The sequence below is a fragment of the Sminthopsis crassicaudata genome, chromosome 4 (genome assembly GCF_048593235.1).
Source record: "Sminthopsis crassicaudata isolate SCR6 chromosome 4, ASM4859323v1, whole genome shotgun sequence".
Lineage (NCBI taxonomy): Eukaryota > Metazoa > Chordata > Mammalia > Dasyuromorphia > Dasyuridae > Sminthopsis > Sminthopsis crassicaudata.
In genome coordinates, this window is record NC_133620.1 from 358,366,204 (window position 1) to 358,385,125 (window position 18,922).

An 18,922-nucleotide genomic window follows, 5' to 3' on the forward strand; every position below is an offset into this window, starting at 1 on the left:
GGTATAGCACTAAATAAATAGATTAGTTTGGGGAGTATTGTCATCTTTATTATATTTGCTCGTCCTGAGATAGGCCACTTTCAAAGGGAACAATACATTGAATAAGGTTCATGCCTTATTCTAAAGACCATTCAAATATAAAAATAAGAAAAACTGCCTGTCATGATTGCATATAAAATTTGATGTCTCTAGCAGAATCTTTTTACAAAGTTGAAATTTCTGGCTTCTGCCACTGCTACTAAAAGGGAAGAATTGTGATGATGTAGCATTTCCTGCCATCTGTTCCTTCAAAGAGTTGAAATATCTTGAAAGAAAACGTGCACATATATTTGTGTCTATAATTATGATTATGAATGGAATAAACTCTAGTTTTTCAGGAAAATGTCCATTTCCTCAAAGAGTAAATATTGTGGATACGACTCTATTTCCCTTGCAAATTAATCAGATATGTTCAATATTTCCTTCAAATTGCATAAACAGATTAACACACAATTATCTCTCCTTGTAATTGAATGATTCTGATGGCAAACTTCAGATCTCTATTAATTTCCCATCTTCTCTAAATTATAGCCCTCCTGGCCAATCTCAAGGAAATAGCTGCCTTTGGACCAATATACCAATTTTCAAATAACCTTGTTTTGACAGAACTTTGGCATAAGTAAATTTTCCAACATTTGCAGCTTCTTATCTTTTCCCATCAGGCCATACAGATACTTCATATTTTTCCTCACTTCTGATGAAGGAGAATTAAGCAATTAAGCTCATACTATGAACCAGTCATCATACCATGTGGAAGGGACAGAGAAATACAATAGCATTTCTGACATCAAATTTCTGTATATGTTCTGTCAAAAAATGTTATAATTAAAAAATTAATAAAAAAGAAAGAAAAAAGTATTCTCATTTGGTTAAGCTCTGTGGGCATAATGTCTTGACACTTTAGATGATGCTGGCATGAATCTATTGAATGATATGTAAAATCAACATGGTTAATGTTTTTTGGGGGAAGGGGTGAATGTCATGAATAACTGTGAGAAACAGCAAATATCTATTGAATGAGGTGTCATTTGAACTGAACTCTGCAGAGGAATATTAGGAACTTTATCCTCAAAGACACAAAGGTGATATGTAAAAATTAGAACATAAACACTTTTAAGCAGAAATTGTTTCATTTGGATCTTTGTATCCTTAGTTTCTAGCATGATGCCTAGCAGATATTAGATCCTTAATAAATAATTACTGATGTACATGACAAGAAATAATTTTGTAAAGACAAGGAATTGAAAAAGCTCTTTATAACAATGTTACTGATGAAGTTTGTAAAATTCAATCATAATCAAAACATGCTTGTTTTCTTATTTTTGTCTGGTTTTATTTTTTTTCAAAGTTGGGGAGCATTTCACTCACGTGGGAATCTAAACATCTTTCTGTTAAAACTGATTGAAATACCAAGCTGTGGGACTCTGGGCAAGTTACTTAATCCTAATTGCCTCAAGAGAAAAAAAAAAAAAAGAATTGATTGGAATAAAGAAATATTCCTTATTAAGTATACTATATATGGAGTAGAAACCAAAAGGATCTACTAGTTTAAAAAACTCAGATATTATTATATAAAAAGCAATATAATAGAAAATACACTTACAATGAACTAGAGAGAAATAGCTTTTAATCATTTTTGCTAATATGTAACTGTGATAGAGTATTGCAAAAAAATTGGATTGCAGATCATTCCAAATTGGAATTCCAGTTTACTAACAGAACAATCTTAAAGTAACCACTTTACTTCTTTGGGCTTTGATGTCCTCACCTGCAAAATGAAGAGTTTGCACTAGGTGATCTCTCAGGTCCCTTGAATATTTGATATTTTATGAATGCCATTAAAACTCTGCATTCTCACTTTGATCAAGGAAGAGAAAAGCTTTTTATGCCTCAGAGGGAACAGCTCCAGACAGTGGTTTCCAAGAATTGCTCTGGTCTGAGGACTGTTTATGGCAGTCACACCAAACCAATCATCCAGGGAGACAGTCAAAGTAATAACTCAATCGGGATCATGTGAAAAGTCTTGGGTTTTGAGTTAATAATGTCCTCTTAGCAAGGCCCTTAAATCTTTTTAAAGAGATGTTCCTGTTGACATCACTACAAAGATCAATCCATCATCTGTATCTGTACAGCCCAGAATCTGTTGGTTGAATGAATGATTCAAGTTTACCAATACCATTAATCACCTTTTTCACCAGGACAGTTCACCATGCTATTATTCACCTCTAGAAACTGTTGGAGTCTTGTTGTTCATTTGAGAACAACACAACTGCTATTAGTTAAATAATTCAGGACCCAAAAGCATACTGTTAAAAAGTGATCTTTAATTTCTTCTTGAATTATCTAGGTTGTTTGTTGACAAAATATGAGCTTACTGAAATTCACTTTTCCTTCCATTGGCATCCAGTAAAGTCACTTATTTTTTTGGTGAGAAAGTTGGGATTAAATAACTTGCCTGGGGTCACACACATAATGTGAAATGTCCAAGGCCAGGTTTGAACTCAGGTCTTCCTGACTCCAGATTCATGCTCTATCCCCTCAGTCATCTAACTGTTACAAGTCCATCTTTTACCCATTTTTTAATATCTTAAGAAAACATCTTAGTCAATTCTATGGATAATGGCTATGGCATTTTAATTTAAATGTATGGAAGAATCTTGATTATCTCATCAAATCAGTGCTTACATTCATATTGACCATAATCTACATTAATTTCTAACTAAGAGATTGGTTGAAGTCTAGCATTGGTTTTCAAAAGTTAGAAGATGGCATCGAATCAAATTCTTGTCAATTCAATGAAATACAACTCAATTTAATAAGAATTCATGAAGCACTTTTCTTGTACAAACTATATGAGGGACACAAGAAAGCCAAAGATCTAATATTTACTGAGAATGTCCTCTTTGCCATATTCAAGTATTCTCTTTTCTAGGTTCAATGTCTGGGTTCCTTCAAACCCAATGTCAATGTTCAAATCTTCATATTACTTTCTTGATCTTACTTGTTTTTATCCAGTATTTATCTGATGATCAAAATTCTTCATTAAGATATTTAATTTGACATGAAGAAAATGAATTTGAGTGTAAGTATTTAAGGTAAAAAGACTAGATAGTAGGTCTATTAATAACCCAAAGAAAAATATAACAATGACCTGTAACAGAATGGTGGCAGTAGGCAGGAAAATCTGTAGAAAACTAAGGGAAAAATCTATTTTCCATGTATATACATTTATATGTATATGTACATATAAAGTATATATATATATATATATGTATGTATATACATATATATATACACTTATATATGAGGTAAAATGATTAAATGAATTCAGTAGTTGAAAAAAGGGAAGAGTGATGATGAGTTTGATATCATTAGCATAAGTGAATATGCATATAATATTCCTATTAACAGAACAAGAAAATCAAGTGAATGTTTTGTAGAAAAAAGTAATAAATTTATACCTGTGCAATATTGGATATTGTTCAATATAAGTACTTAGAGATAGACAGTTGAAACAGGAAATATGTAGTGATTGTGTAGTTGAAAATGAGGATCTGGAACTTAAGAGAGTTCAAGATAGAAGCTATATGCTTGGGAATCATCAGTGTGAATAAAGAAGGTAGCTTCCAGGCATTAAGTGAATAAATGGGTAAGAGGTTGAAGATGCAATGAGTACAGAATTTATTTAAAAATTTATCAGCAAGGGGACTTCCAGCCAAGATGGCGGCATGGAGGTAGACAGCTGCTTGAGCTCCTCCTTTTCTCTCAGAAGTTACTTCATGATAAGCCTCAGACTTAATGCTTGACCAAGAAAGAAACCCACAAATAATCACCAAGAGAAGACATCCTTGAAAGTTGCCAGAAAAGGTCTTTGTTTGCTCGAGGGAAGGTCAATCAGACTGGGCACAGACTGAGGGCAGGCCGCCAGAGAGAGACAGGCAGCTCACACAGCTCAGACCATAGGGGGAGGGGTACCATCTCTGCCATTTCTGCAGAAAAGACTTTTACCCCAGTGTGGATACTCCGTCTTGGCAGCAAGCCAGGAGCAGCAGAGAGGGTTTAAACACCTGAGGTGAAGATTAAAACCCCTGAAAGCTAGCGTCTCTCAGAACCTGGCCACCCCCAACCTCCACCTGGACTGACTCAGTGCATTCTCAGAGCCTCAGAGCACAGACTCAGTACAGTCATCACTGTTCTGTTAGTGGCTCTCTGCAGCCCTACCCCCAGTCTGTAGAGGAAGCCCATTAATACCATCCAGCCCCATCCCCGGCAAAACAGACCAATTGTTTCTCTTGTCAATTTGTTTTCTTCCATTCCTACTCTGACAAAATGAAGAAAAAATTCAAAAGGGCTCTAACCATTGACAGCTTTTGTATAGAGAAAGAGCAGACTTCAAACACTGAGGAGACTAAAAACAGACTGTCCCCACATGAATCCCCGAAGGGGGATATGAGCTGCTCCTCAATACAAAAGAATCTCATAGAGGAAATCAAAAAGGCTCTCACAAGAGAGCTGGAAGAGAAATGGGAAAAGGAAAGGGAAGCATGGCAAGAGAGCCTGGAGAAGTCATCACATGCATTTAAAGACAGAGTGGATAAAGAAATCAAATCATTGAGAAACAAGATTAGTGAGCTGGAAAAGTTAAACACCTCCAAGGAAAACAGGATTAGTGAGCTGGAAAAAGAAAATAGCTCTCTAAAAAATAAAATGGAAAAAAATTCCATAGAAGATAAAAACTCAATTGGACAATTACAAAGAGATATAAAAAAAGTGAGTGAAGAAAATACATCATTGAAAATTAGACTGGAACAAGTAGAAATGAATGACTCAAGGAGAAACCAAGAGGTAGTCAAGCAAAACCAGAGAAATGAAACAATTGAAAAGAATGGCAAGTACCTTATTAGAAAGACAACAGACCTGGAAAACAGATGGAGGAGAGACAATTTGAGAATAATCGGACTCCATGAAAAAAGTGAGGAACAAAAGAGCTTGGGAGGGCTCTGGGATCAGAGAATCCACTGACATAAAAGAATCTGGCACAGGCTGTTAGCTCTTCTCTGCTTATAAAACAGCAGATCAGAGGAGAAATATAAGCCACTTTAAAATTTAAAACTAGATTGGATCTTCCCGGATCCCAGGGGTGACTCAGCAGATCTCGGCAACTGGGACATAGGCAATCCAGGCTTTCGCCTCAGGGTAGTTAAGAGATGGAAGAGTGGGCGAAGCGGTAACTCATAGTGCCTGGCTCCGCTGAAGGCTGTGGAACGGAAGTCCCAGAGAAGCGGAACCTTTGAACTAGGGACCGCAGTTTCTGGCAGACACTTCCCAGTTTGAGTGCAGGGGCTTTTCACTTCACCTGCTGCAGACATCCACACCCCACCGGGATGCATAGGCTAGGATTTGAGTTGCCTTTGCTGTTCAGTCTCAACCTCAGGGAAGCCACTAAAACACAGCGCCCTCGGGGCACAGCAGTTCTGGTCACCTCTGAGGCACTTCCATGGAGGGGGTGGGGAACTCTCTCCCAGAGGTCTCTCTTAGCTCAGGTACAGGGGCCGCTGCATCCATCCAGTCTGGGAGGAAGCTGATAAAGAAATAAATAAATAATTTCCTACCCCAGGGACAGACACCAAAAGATTTTTTAAGTATGAGCAAGAAGCCCAAAAAAACCATAGATTCCTTCTACACAGAGAAAGAACGGGTATCCAACCCAGAGGAAGTTAACAGCAGAGAGTCAGCAGATAACAACCTAAAGTGGAACTATTCCTGCCCCCCATCACATAACTCTCTCCATGAAGAGACTATTAAAAAGTTAAGAGAGTTTGAAGAAAATGGGGAAAGGAAAGGGAAGCTATGATAGAGAATAACAACATCCTGAAATTGGAGTTTGAAAAAATAAAGAATTCACAGGAGATGCAGGGAAACAACATTTGGGAATTAGAAAAGGTAAAAAAATCACAGGATAATAGGATTTCTGAATTGGAGAAAATAAAAAAGTCCCAATAAAATAAGATTTCTGAATTGGAAAAAGAAAATAATTCTCAAAAAAAAAAATTAGGGAAATGGAAAAAAATTCAATAGAGCAAAATAATTCATTTTAAAATGAAATTGGGCATTTACAAAAAGAACTAAAAACTGTGAAAGAAGAAAATAACTCCTTAAAAGTCAGGATGGAACAAATAGAAATGAATGATTCACAGAGAACCCAAGAATCAGTCAAACAAAACAAAAAAAAATGAGAAGTTGGAGAACAACATCAAATACTTACTGGGAAAATCTATAGACCTGGAAAATAGATCTAGGAGAGATAATCTGCGGATCATTGGACTTCCAGAAAACTATGACCAAAAAAAGAGCCTAGATTCTATTTTACAGGAAATTATCAAAGAGAACTGTCCAGAGATAATAGAAACAGAGGGGAAAGTAGATGTAGAAGGAATTCATTGAACTCCTCCTGAAATAGACCCTAACAACAGGTGGCTAAGCTGCAGAATTACCACACAAAGGAGAAAATCCTGCAAGCAGCTAGAAAAAAACAATTTAAATACCAAGGTACCATAATAAGGGTCACACAATATCTGGCTGCCTCCACATTAAAAGATAGAAGGGCCTGGAACCTGATATTCAGAAAGGCAAAAGATCAAGGATTGTAACCAAGAATAAACTACCCAGCTAAGTTTAGCATCTTTTTCCATGGAAGAAGATGGTCATTCAATGAAATAGAGGAATTCCATATGTTTCTAAAAAAAAAAAAAAAACAGACTTAAACAAAAAATTTGATCTACATCCACAAGACTGAAGAGAAACAGAAAAAGGTACACAGAACCCTTGAGAACTGTAACTCTGTTGTGGGTATATAGAAAATACGCATGGATTATTTGATTTTACTGATATAAAAGAAAAAAAAAAGGAGGGGGTGTAGTAAAGGGAAGGGGGTAGTATGAGGAAAAAGGGGAGTGTGTGATAAAAAGAGGGAAACTACATCCCAGGAAGAGGCATAGAAAATACACCATATCTCAGGGAATTTAGAGAGGGGGAGAATCATTGTGTAAATCTTGCATCATCAGAAGAGGCTCAAAGAGTATATAATTGTCATATTTGTTTTTCAGAGAATTCTCTCTCACCTCATTAAAAGGGGGGAGAGGAAAAGGGAAAAGGAAAAGGAGAATAAGGGAAGGGACATGGAGGGAGGGGGGAGGGGTATTTAAAAAAAGGGAGGGCTGTGCTTCACAAGGGGGGTTTTATAAATTAAATATTGGGGAAGGGGTCCAGGGGCGTCAAGGGAAAAAGCATAATCTGGGGATAATATGATGTCAGGAAATACAGAATTAGTAATTTTAACTGTAAATATAAATGGGATGAACGCTCCCATCAAACGGAGACGAATAGCAGACTGGATCAAAAATCAGAACCCTACAATATGTTGTTTACAGGAAACACACTTAAAGCAGGGAGATACATACAGAGTAAAGGTAAAAGGTTGGAACAGAGCCTATTATGCTTCAGGTAAAGCCAAAAAAGCAGGGGTAGCTATCCTTATCTCAGATCAAGCAAAAGCAGAAGTTGATCTAATTAAAAGAGATAAGGAAGGAAACTATATCCTGCTGAAAGGTAGCATAAATAAAGTAGCCATATCGATACTAAACATGTATGCACCAATTGGTATAGCATCTAACTTTCTAAAGGAAAAGTTAAGAGAGTTGCAAGAAGAAATAGACAGTAAAACTATAATAGTGGGAGATCTCAACCTTGCACTCTCAGATTTAGACAAATCAAACCACAAAACAAACAAGAAAGAAATTAAAAAAGTAAATAGAACATTAGAAAAACTAGGTATGATAGAACTTTGGAGAAAACTGAATGGCAATAGGAAGGAATATACTTTCTTCTCAGCAGTTCATGGATCCTATACAAAAATTGACCATATACTAGGACATAAAGATCTCAAAATTAAATGTAGGAAGGCAGAAATAATAAATGCCTTCTTCTCAGATCACAATGCAATAAAAGCTACATTCAGTAAAAAGTTAGGGGTAAATAGACCAAAAAGTAATTGGAAACTGAATAATCTCATCTTAAAGAATGACTGGGTGAAAGAGCAAATTATAGAAACAATTAATAATTTCACCCAAGATAATGACAATGATGAGACATCATACCAAAATCTGTGGGATGCAGCTAAAGCAGTAATAAGGGGAAATTTTATATCTTTAGAGGCTTATTTGAAGAAAATAGAGAAAGAGAAGATTAACGAATTAGGCTTGCAACTTAAAAGGCTAGAAAAAGACCAAATTAAAAACCCCCAACCAAAAATTAAACTTGAAATACAAAAATTAAAAGAAGAAATCAATAATATTGAAAGTAAAAAAAAAAAAACTATTGAATTAACAAATAAAACCAAGAGTTGGTTTTATGAAAAAACCAATAAAATAGATAAACCTTTGGTAAATCTGATCAGAAAAAAGAAAGAGGAAAATCAAATTGTTAGTCTTACAAATGAAAAGGGGGATCTTTCCACCAATGAAGAGGAAATTTGAGAAATAATAAAGAGTTACTTTGCCCAACTTTATGCCAATAAATTTGATAACTTAAGTGAAATGGATGACTTCCTCCAAAAATATAGGCTTCCTAGATTAACAGAGGAGGAGATAATTTGCTTAAATAGTTCCATTTCAGAAAAAGAAATAGAACAAGCTATTAATCAACTCCCCAGGAAAAAATCCCCTGGACCAGATGGATTTACATGTGAATTCTACCAAACATTTAAAGAACAATTAGCGCCAATGCTTTATAAACTATTTGAAAAAATAGGGAATGAAGGAGTCTACCAAACTCCTTTTATGACACAGACATGGTACTGATACCTAAACCAGGTAGAGTGAAAACTGAGAAAGAAAATTATAGACCAATTTCCTTAATGAATATTGATGCTAAAATCTTAAATAAGATATTAGCAAAAAGGCTTCACAAAATCATCCCCAAGATAATACACTATGATCAAGTAGGATTCATACCAGGAATACAGGGCTGATTTAATATTAGGAAAACTATTAGTATAATTGACCATATTAATAATCAAATTAATAAAAACCATATGATCATCTCAATAGATGCAGAAAAAGCATTTGACAAAATCCAACATCCATTCCTACTAAAAATTTTGAGAGTATAGGAATAAATGGATTATTCCTTAGAATAATCAGGAGCATATATTTAAGACCTTCAGTAAGCATAATATGCAATAGAAATAGACTGCAACCTTTCCCAGTAAGATCAGGAGTGAAACAAGGTTGCCCACTATCACCATTACTATTCAATATAGTACTAGAAACGCTAGCCTCGGCAATAAGACCCGAGACAGAGATTCAAGGAATTAGAGTAGGAAATGAGGAAATCAAACTATCACTCTTTGCAGATGACATGATGGTATACTTAGAGAACCCCAAAGACTCTGCTAAAAAGCTATTAGAAATAATTCAGAATTTTAGCAAAGTGGCAGGATACAAAATAAATCCACATAAATCCTCAGCATTCTTATATATCACCAACAAAATGCAACAGCAAGAGATACAAAGAGAAATTCCATTCCAAACAAATGTTGAGAGTATAAAGCATTTGGGAATCCATCTACCAAAGAATAGTCAGGAATTATATGAGAAAAATTACAAAACACTTGCCACAAAAATAAAGTCAGATTTAAATAATTGGAATGACATTCAGTGCTCTTGGATAGGCCGAGCGAATATAATAAAGATGACAATACTCCCCAAACTAATCTATTTATTTAGTGCTATACCAATCAGACTCCCAAGAAACTATTTAAATGACCTAGAAAAAATAACAACAAAATTCATATGGAAGAATAAAAGGTCGAGAATTGCAAGGGAACTGATGAAAAAAAAGTCAGAGGAAGGTGGTCTAAGTGTACCTGATCTAAAGCTATATTATATAGCAGCAGTCACCAAAACCATTTGGTACTGGCTAAGAAATAGAACAGTAGATCAGTGGAACAGATTAGATACAAAGGACAAAAAAGGGTACATCTATAGCAATCTAATCTTTGACAAACCCAAAGATACCAACATTAGGGACAAAAATTCATTATTCGGAAGAAACTGTTGGTAAAACTGGAAATTAGTATGGCAGAAATTAGATATGGAACCACATTTAACACCATATACCAAGATAAGATCAAAATGGGTCCATGATTTAGGCATAAAGAATGAGATCATAAATAGATTAGAGGAACAGAGAATAGTCTACCTCTCAGACCTGTGGAGGAGGAAGGAATTTATGACCAGAGGAGAATTAGAGATCATTATTGATTACAAAATAGAAGAGTTTGATTACATTAAACTAAAAAGTTACTGTACAAACAATACTAATGCAAACAAGATTAGAAGGGAAGTAACAAATTGGGAAAATATTTTTAAAAGTAAAGGTTTTGACAAAGGTCTCATTTCCAAAATATATAGAGAACTGACCCTGATTTATAGGAAACTAAACCATTCTCCAATTGATAAATTGTCAAGGGATATGAACAGACAATTCTCAGATGATGAAATTGAAACTATTTCCACTCATATGAAAGAGTGTTCCAAATCACTACTGATCAGAGAAATGCAAATTAAGACAACTCTGAGATACCACTACACACCTGTCAGATTGGCTAAGATGACAAAAACAAATAATGATGAATGTTGGAGGGGATGTGGGAAAACTGGGACACTGATACCTTGTTGGTGGAGTTGTGAAAGAATCCAGCCATTCTGGAGAGCAATTTGGAACTATGCCCAAAAAATTATCAAACTGTGCATACTCTTTGACCCAGCATTGCTGTTATTGGGATTATATCCCAAAGAAATACGAAAGAGTGGAAAGGGACCTGTATGTGCCAAAATGTTTGTGGCAGCTCTTTTTGTTGTAGCTAGAAACTGGAAGTTGAATGGATGTCCATCAATTGGAGAATGGTTGGGTAAATTGTGGTATATGAAGGTTATGGAATATTATTGCTCTATAAGAAATGACCAGCAGGAGGAATACAGAGAGGCTTGGAAAGACTTAAATCAACTGTTACTGAGTGAAATGAGCAGAACCAGAAGATCACTATACACTTCAACAACAATACTGTATGAGGATGTATTCCGATGGAAGTGGAAATCTTCAACATAAAGAAGATCCAACTCACTTCCAGTTGATCAATGATGGACAGAAATAACTATACCCAGAGAAGGAACACTGGGAAGCGAATGTAAATTGTTAGCACTACTGTCTATCTACCCAGGTTACTTATACCTTCAGAAGCTAATAATTAATGTGCAACAAGAAAAAGGTATTTACACACATATATTGTATCTAGATTATATTGTAACACATGTAAAATGTATGGGATTACCTGCCATCGGGGGGAGGGAGTGGAGGGAGGGAGTGGATAATTTGGAAAAATGAATTAAAAAAAATTGAAAAAAAAAAAGAAATTTGGAGGAGGGGGCTCTGAGATACTACATATGTCAAATAAAGTAAGAGGCAATGTCATCAACACAGAGTGAGGGCTTGGAAATGGGACATTGAAGCTGGAAAAAAACTGTTTCCAGCTGTTTCTGAGAAGGCAATAGAGAACTTATAAAATATAAATAAAGGCACTGCTGAGCTGTAATGATAGCCCGGTAATCCTTTAATGTATAAATTTTTATTGGATCTAATCTCCATAGTTTGCATTCTTTTTTAAGTTTCTTTTTATAATGTCTTTTTTTTTTTGTATCATATTCTTTCTAAATATATCTCTCTTCCCTCTCTCCTTTTCTGGGAAGTATCCATTTAAATAAAGGCTAAAATTTAAAAAGAAAGAAAGAATCCATCAATATTTACAATATATCATAGCATTTAAAATATAATATATGCAATATTCCACACCCATAAATTGACACCATTGCTATGAAAAGACGAAGGTGATTTTTTTCAAGTTCCTTTCTAGGATCAAGTTTGGTCATTATAATCACATTCCTGTCAATTGTTTTTATTATTATTATGTTTTATGTTTATTGCTGTACTATTTAAAATTGTTTCATTCTGTGTCAGTTCATGTAAGTCTTCCTGGGACAGACACATATGCACACACACACACACACACACACACACACACAAACAATGTCTGTTGCTAGATCTAAGAAGTCTAATGTGCTTATCCTCTTCTCTCCACTAACATAGATCCATTTACAGGGATAATGCTCAGTCTTAAGGAAGTCTTATTTCCCTATGGGGCCTATTCATTGTCCCATTTCTTTTTTTTTTTTTTTTTTAATTTTTTTTTCAATTTTATTTTGTAATTATAACATTTTTTGAAATTACATATGCATGGGTAATTTTTTACAACATTATCCCTTGCACTTAATTCTATTCAGATTTTTTCCCTTCCTCCCCAAACCCCCTCCCCCAGATGGCAAGCAGTCTTATATATGTTAAATATATTACAGTATATTCTAGATACAATATATGTGTGTAGAACCGAATTTTTTGTTGCACAGGAAGAATTGGATTCAGAAGGTAAAAATAACAGTTTACATTCATTTCCCAGTGTTCCTTTTCTGGATGTAGCTGGTTCTGTCCATCATTAATCAATTGGAATTGGTTTAGCTCTTCTCTATGTTGAAGAAATCCACTTCCATCAGCATACATCCTCATACAGTATCATTGTTGAAGTGTATAATGATCTTCTGGTTCTGCTCGTTTCACTCAGCATCAGTTGATGTAAGTCTCTCCAAGCCTCTCTGTATTTCTCCTGTTGGTCATTTCTTATAGAACAATAATATTCCATAACATTCATATACCATAGTTTACCCAACCATTCTCCAATTGATGGACATCCATTCATCTTCCAGCTTCTAGCCACTATGAAAAGGGCTGCCACAAACATTTCGGCACATACAGGTCCCTTTCCCTTCTTTAGTAGTTCCTTGGGGTATAAGCCCAGTAGTAGTATGGCTGGATCAAAGGGTATGCACATTTTGATAACTTTTTGGGCATAATTCCAGATTGCTCTCCAGAATGGTTGGATTCTTTCACAACTCCACCAACAATGCATCAGTGCCCCAGTTTTCCCACAGCCCCTCCAACATTCATCGTTATTTGTTCCTGTCATCTTAGCCAATCTGACAGGTGTGTAATGATATCTCAGAGTTGTCTTAATTTGCATTTCTCTGATCAATAGTGATTTGGAACTCCCTTTCATATGAGTGGAAATAGTTTTAATTTCAGCATCTGAAAATTGTCTGTTCATATCCTTTGACCATTTATCAATTGGAGAATGGCTTGATTTCTTATAAATTAAAGTCAATTCTCTGTATATTTTGGAGATGAGGCCTTTATCAGAACCTTTAACTGTAAAAATGTTTTCCCAATTTGTTACTTCACTTCTAATCTTGTTTGCATTAGTTTTGTTTGTGCAGAAACTTTTTAATTTGGTGTAATCAAAATGTTCTATTTTGTGATCAATAATGGTCTCTAGTTCTCCCTTGGACACAAACTCCTTCCTCCTCCACAAGTCTGAGAGGTAAACCATCCCATGTTCCTCCAATTTATTTATGATTTCATTTTTTATGCCTAAATCTTGGACCCATTTTGATCTAATCTTAGTATGTGGCGTTAAATGTGGGTCCATGCCTAGTTTCTGCCATACTAATTTCCAGTTTTCCCAGCAGTTTTTGTCAAATAATGAATTCTTATCCCAAAATTTGGGATCTTTGGGTTTGTCAAAGATTAGATTGCTATTTTTATTCACTATCTTGCCCTGTGAACCTAACCTATGCCATTGATCAACTAGTTCATTTCTTAGCTTCTCTGGGACTTCTTGGAGCTGAGTTCCACTCCCTCCAGCTAAGCTAGGCAGTGTGTGTTGCCTTGGGCCGTATCCACCCACTTGTCAATCTCTTAACTATTCTCAGGTGGTAGCTGTGGCCACACCCCCTGGTGCTGAGATCTGCTGAGTCACCTCCAGGGTCCGGGGAAAATCTAATCTGAGTTTTAAAATATTTTGGCTTTCTCTTCTGAACTGCTAAATAATTAGCAGAGAAGAGCTAACAGCCTGTGCCAGATTCCTTTACCTCAGTGGCTTCTCTGATCCCAGAGCCCTTCCCAGCGCAATGGGCGCAGTGTGCCACTACCCCACTGTCTGTGCTGGTCTCTCTTATTCCTCCCCCGGGGAACTGACCTTTCCTGTTGAAACTCCAGATTCTCTTCAGCTGGTAAGTCGTGCTTCCAGTCCTTGTGGTATCTATCAGTCCTGAGCTAATTCTGAGACTTAATTTATCTAATTGGTTGTGAGGGAGTGAGGACGTTCACAGAGACCTGTGTTTCTTCTCCGCCCTCTTGGCTCCGCCCCTCTTCATTGATAATTTTACCTTTTATTTATTTGTATAATTTTACTTTTTAAGAAGTTCTCTTCAATGAATTTTTGTATATCTTCTCCTATTTGGTTAAATTTGCTTGTCAAGTCACTTTATTATTCATTAACTTTTTGTGCTTCTTTTATCATTTGGTCTATTCTGTTGTTGTTGCTTGTTTATTTATTTCACTTAATTTTTTTTTTACCCATATATACTTACATATATCCATATACACACATATACATGCATATATATATATATCTATATATGGATATATATATATATATATATATATATATATATATGTATATACACACACATAGACAAACATCTAAAACAATATTAATATGGCTGATATATAATGAAGATTTCGCTCTTGATTGAATCTTTAAGTTTGACCTTGTCTAAGATCAATGATTACTAGCCCTACATTTTTTAACTTATTACAAAAATTTATTACAATTTAATACAAAATTCTACTCTTGATCATTTTTATTTTGTTTGTGTATATCTTTTATTTCTTATATCTGCTAACTCTTTTACTTTAGTTCTACTCTTTAACTTGCCTTGCTAATATTTAAACTTCTCTTACTCATGCATCTTTCCCTTATCTTCTCCCTCTACCCTTTTCCTACTTCTTTATCCCACTCCCATCATCCTAAACAGTGTTCTATATCCCATCTTATCCCTATTCCCTTCCTCTTTATTTCTTTATGGATTTTGGAAGATGCTGTATCTTGCATGGTACACACACACACACACACACACACACACACATACACACATGAGAGTAGGTTTTCAGAACTATTAGCTCTCTCCCTTCATCCATTGCCTCTGTTTAAGAAGCTCTACTCCTCATTCATAGAGCGTAATTACTAATTTAATCTTTTCCTAAATGGTTTTGCTTTTTAGGACTGTCCTAAACTTTCTGTTGAACTACTCGGTTACTAATGTTAGTCTTAGATATATGATTTATACTTCCACATATAAAACATAAAAAATTTGTCCTTATTGAGTTCCTAGAAATTAGTCTTTGTTATTGGCTTTAATATGCTAACTTTTCTATGAAGTTCAAATTTGTTTGAGAAAATTTTTTAAAATCTGAGAGTTTATTAAATGTCCATTTTTCCTGAAGTATTATACTTAATTTTGCTGATTGTAATATTTGTTTTGTTTTGTTTTGTTTTATTTTGTTTTGTTTTGTTTTGTTTTTATTGTTGTTGCTGATAAATGCTATATAAGTCTAGCTCCAGAATACTTGTTTTTGTTTTTTTTTTTTTTTGTTTGTTTCTTTGTTTCTTATAAAATTTTCTTTTTCTTTAAGATTCAGAATTTAGCAGCGATGTTCCTATGTGTTTTCCTGGTAGGATTTCTTTGAGGTGAAAATCAGTAGATTATTTCTATCTCTATGTTCCTTTATTGTTCTATCATTTTAGTACATTTTTAAAAATTTATTTCTTGTATTATGGTATTAAGGTTCTTTTTTTTTTTTTTTTTTGAGCATAGCTTTCAGGTTGTCAAATAATTTTTATGCTTTCTCTTCTTGAACTGTCCTCCAGATCTCTTTCTTATATGATGTTTCACATTCTCTTCTATTTTTCATTCTTTATATTTTGTTTTGTTATTTCTTAATCTCTTATAGCTTCATTGGTTTCCTCTTGCCAATTTCTAATTTTTAAAGGATCATGTTCTTCTTTAAAATTCTGGATCTCTTTTTATAATTGGTTGACTTTTCTTTTCATAATCTTTTTCTTGGATGGTTTTTATTTCTTTTTTCCCCTAAATTTCTCTCATTTGATTTTTAATTTTTTTTTAGTTTTTCTATTCATTCTTTCCAAGCACAGGGCCAAACAAGTTTAAACCTAGGTCATGGAGTGTTTCTTTAAGGACTCTCTAATTGTCCAAACAATCCCCCTGTTTTGCCCCAACTCTTGTTTGTTTTCACTGGTCTACAACAACCTAGAGGCACAATTTTGTTTTATTTGTGGGGGAAATATGGTGAGTTTAGAATTTTTTGACTTGTTCTTCTATTTTTCCAGAATTCTTCCTTTTCTGTTTTTTTTAAAGGTGTTATTTTATTTAATATTTTTATATTAAATCCTTTACCAAGCTGTTAACTTGTTTTTTCATGATTTTCCTTCATTACTCTTATTTCTCTTCCAAAATTTTCATCTTCTTATTTGAGATGTAAAATCATCTCTTACTTGAGATGTAAAATCCTCTTTAAACTATCCCATGGGTTGAGACAATATTTTTCTTAAATTCAGGAATTTTGACTTTGTTTATTTTTTCTGAGTACATTTTTATCTTCCTAATCTCCATAGTAATTTTCTGTTGTCAGAAGTGCTGTTGTTGCTAGTGTTTGCTCATTTTCTAGGCTATTTCTTCATTTTTAAGTCTATACTCGTGTGGGATTCTGCTTCCTAATGGAGAGTACACTGTCCCAAGCTTCAGTTTTTGTGCAGCTGGTTTCAGAGCTAATTCTGAGAATCTGTAAGTTTTTAGCTCTTCTAAAATGTTATGAACTAGGGAGAGGTATCTTTACTCCTCTCCTGTCCTGTGCTCTGATTCCTGAGCAACCACAAGCATTCTTTTCAACCCTGGCGCTTTGACCAGGGTCTTTGTTCTCCTATAGCCATAAGTTCTGCTGTGCTAGTGTTCCTTCTCCCTCTGGTACTAAGACCCAGGACTGTGACACAGATCTAAGTTTAGACAATACTACTGAGTCCTACCCCTCGAGCCACAAAAGGGACCCCTATAAATTTCCTTCTGACCCATTGTTTGATCCTCTTATTACCTGTGGGTTTAGAGGGTTGGAAACTGCACTCCCATGACTATCACAAATTTAGTGACCTTAAGGTCTGCTCTTGGTTTTCTGGGGATCCATTTGTACTGGATAGACTGGGGAAGACTGTCTCTCACCCTAGTGCAATAGACCTTTCTTGATTCTAATTTGTCTTGCACTAGAAAATTGTTTCAGTCCATCTTTTGTGGGTTCTGCTGCTCTAGAATTTTTCAGAATCATTTTTTGAAGTATTGGGAAGGCTTTGAAGGAGAGGCGTGTCCTGCCTTTACCATCTTTGTTCTGCCTCCTCTGAAAGGAGTTTTGTAATTAAGTAATTGTTTTATAAATGTAAAGCATAATTAATAGTAGGCCTATTGATATTTAATTATAACATTTAATAGCATGATATTTTATCTAAACACTTAGTCCTAATTATATTTAAGTATCTTTATTACATTTTCCCTTGAGAAGATATGTTTGCTATGCTTAATATATAAAGGACTATTCAGAATGTTAGAAGGTAATCTTTTAGATCAAATAACAAACATAAGTCATTTATTATATAGAATTTTGAGAACAGAGTTAACAGATTCTAATGTCTGCTGTTTTTCATCTCTCACATACATATAAAACTCTCACATATTTGACCTATAACAAAGTTTTTCTTCATCATTTAAACTTGATTTTTTTTTTTGTTTTTAAATCAGTCTTACTAAACACTTCTTGCATGTAACTCCAATTACCTCAACAACAAAAATTAAATTAAAATAAATAAATAAATAAAACTCATAGTCTTTTCTTTTTATATCCCCTTCCCTTTCCTACTCAACAAGTCTTTTTAGTAACAAGGATTCAAAAATAAAAAAAAAATATATAAGTAAAAGCAAACAATACATCAAATACATTTGATAGGATATGTGCTATTCCATGCCCCTAGGATTTAACCTCTGCAATAAATGGATAAGAAATTTCCTCTGGCAAACTCTCATCAGGCCCAAAGCTTGTTCATTATAAGAGAAATTTTGGGGGGAGGTCCAATTTTGTACTTTTGTGTCATACTTTTGTGTATTATTTTCTTGATTCTACTTACTTTATTCTGCAGCAGCATAAATAAGCCTTTATATGCTGCTCTGAATTCTTTATATTGTTGTTATTTTTAATAGCATGGCGATATTCCATTAAATGCGTGTGCCATAATTTCTTTTAACAATTCTCCAATTGATGGGTACTTATGTCATTTCCAATTTTTTGCTACCATAAAAAATTGGTGATATGGGCCCATTCATCTCTTTGGGATATACACACAGCAGTATTATCTCTGGATCACAAGATATTGGTATTTTAGTCACTTTTTAGCATAACTGAAAATACTTTTCCAGAATTTATAACTTCATTTTCAGGATAAAACTGTACTTGTCTTTCTGTGGCTTCTATCTGATTAACTGTTTCTATGTTTTGTTTAGGATAGGTAGGTGGCATAGTGGATAGAGTACTCCTGAGTTCAAATATGGTCTTAGGCATTTATGAGCTATGTGATCTTGTGCAAGTCACTTGTCCCTGTTTGCCTCAATCTTTTCATCTATCGAATGGTCTGGATACAGAAAATGCAAACCATTTCCGTATTTTTGTTTAAAAAAATCTGAAAGGTTCATGAAGAATCAGACTAAGAAACAACAAATATTTTGCTTTCACAATTTTATGTATATGGAAAATAACAGAT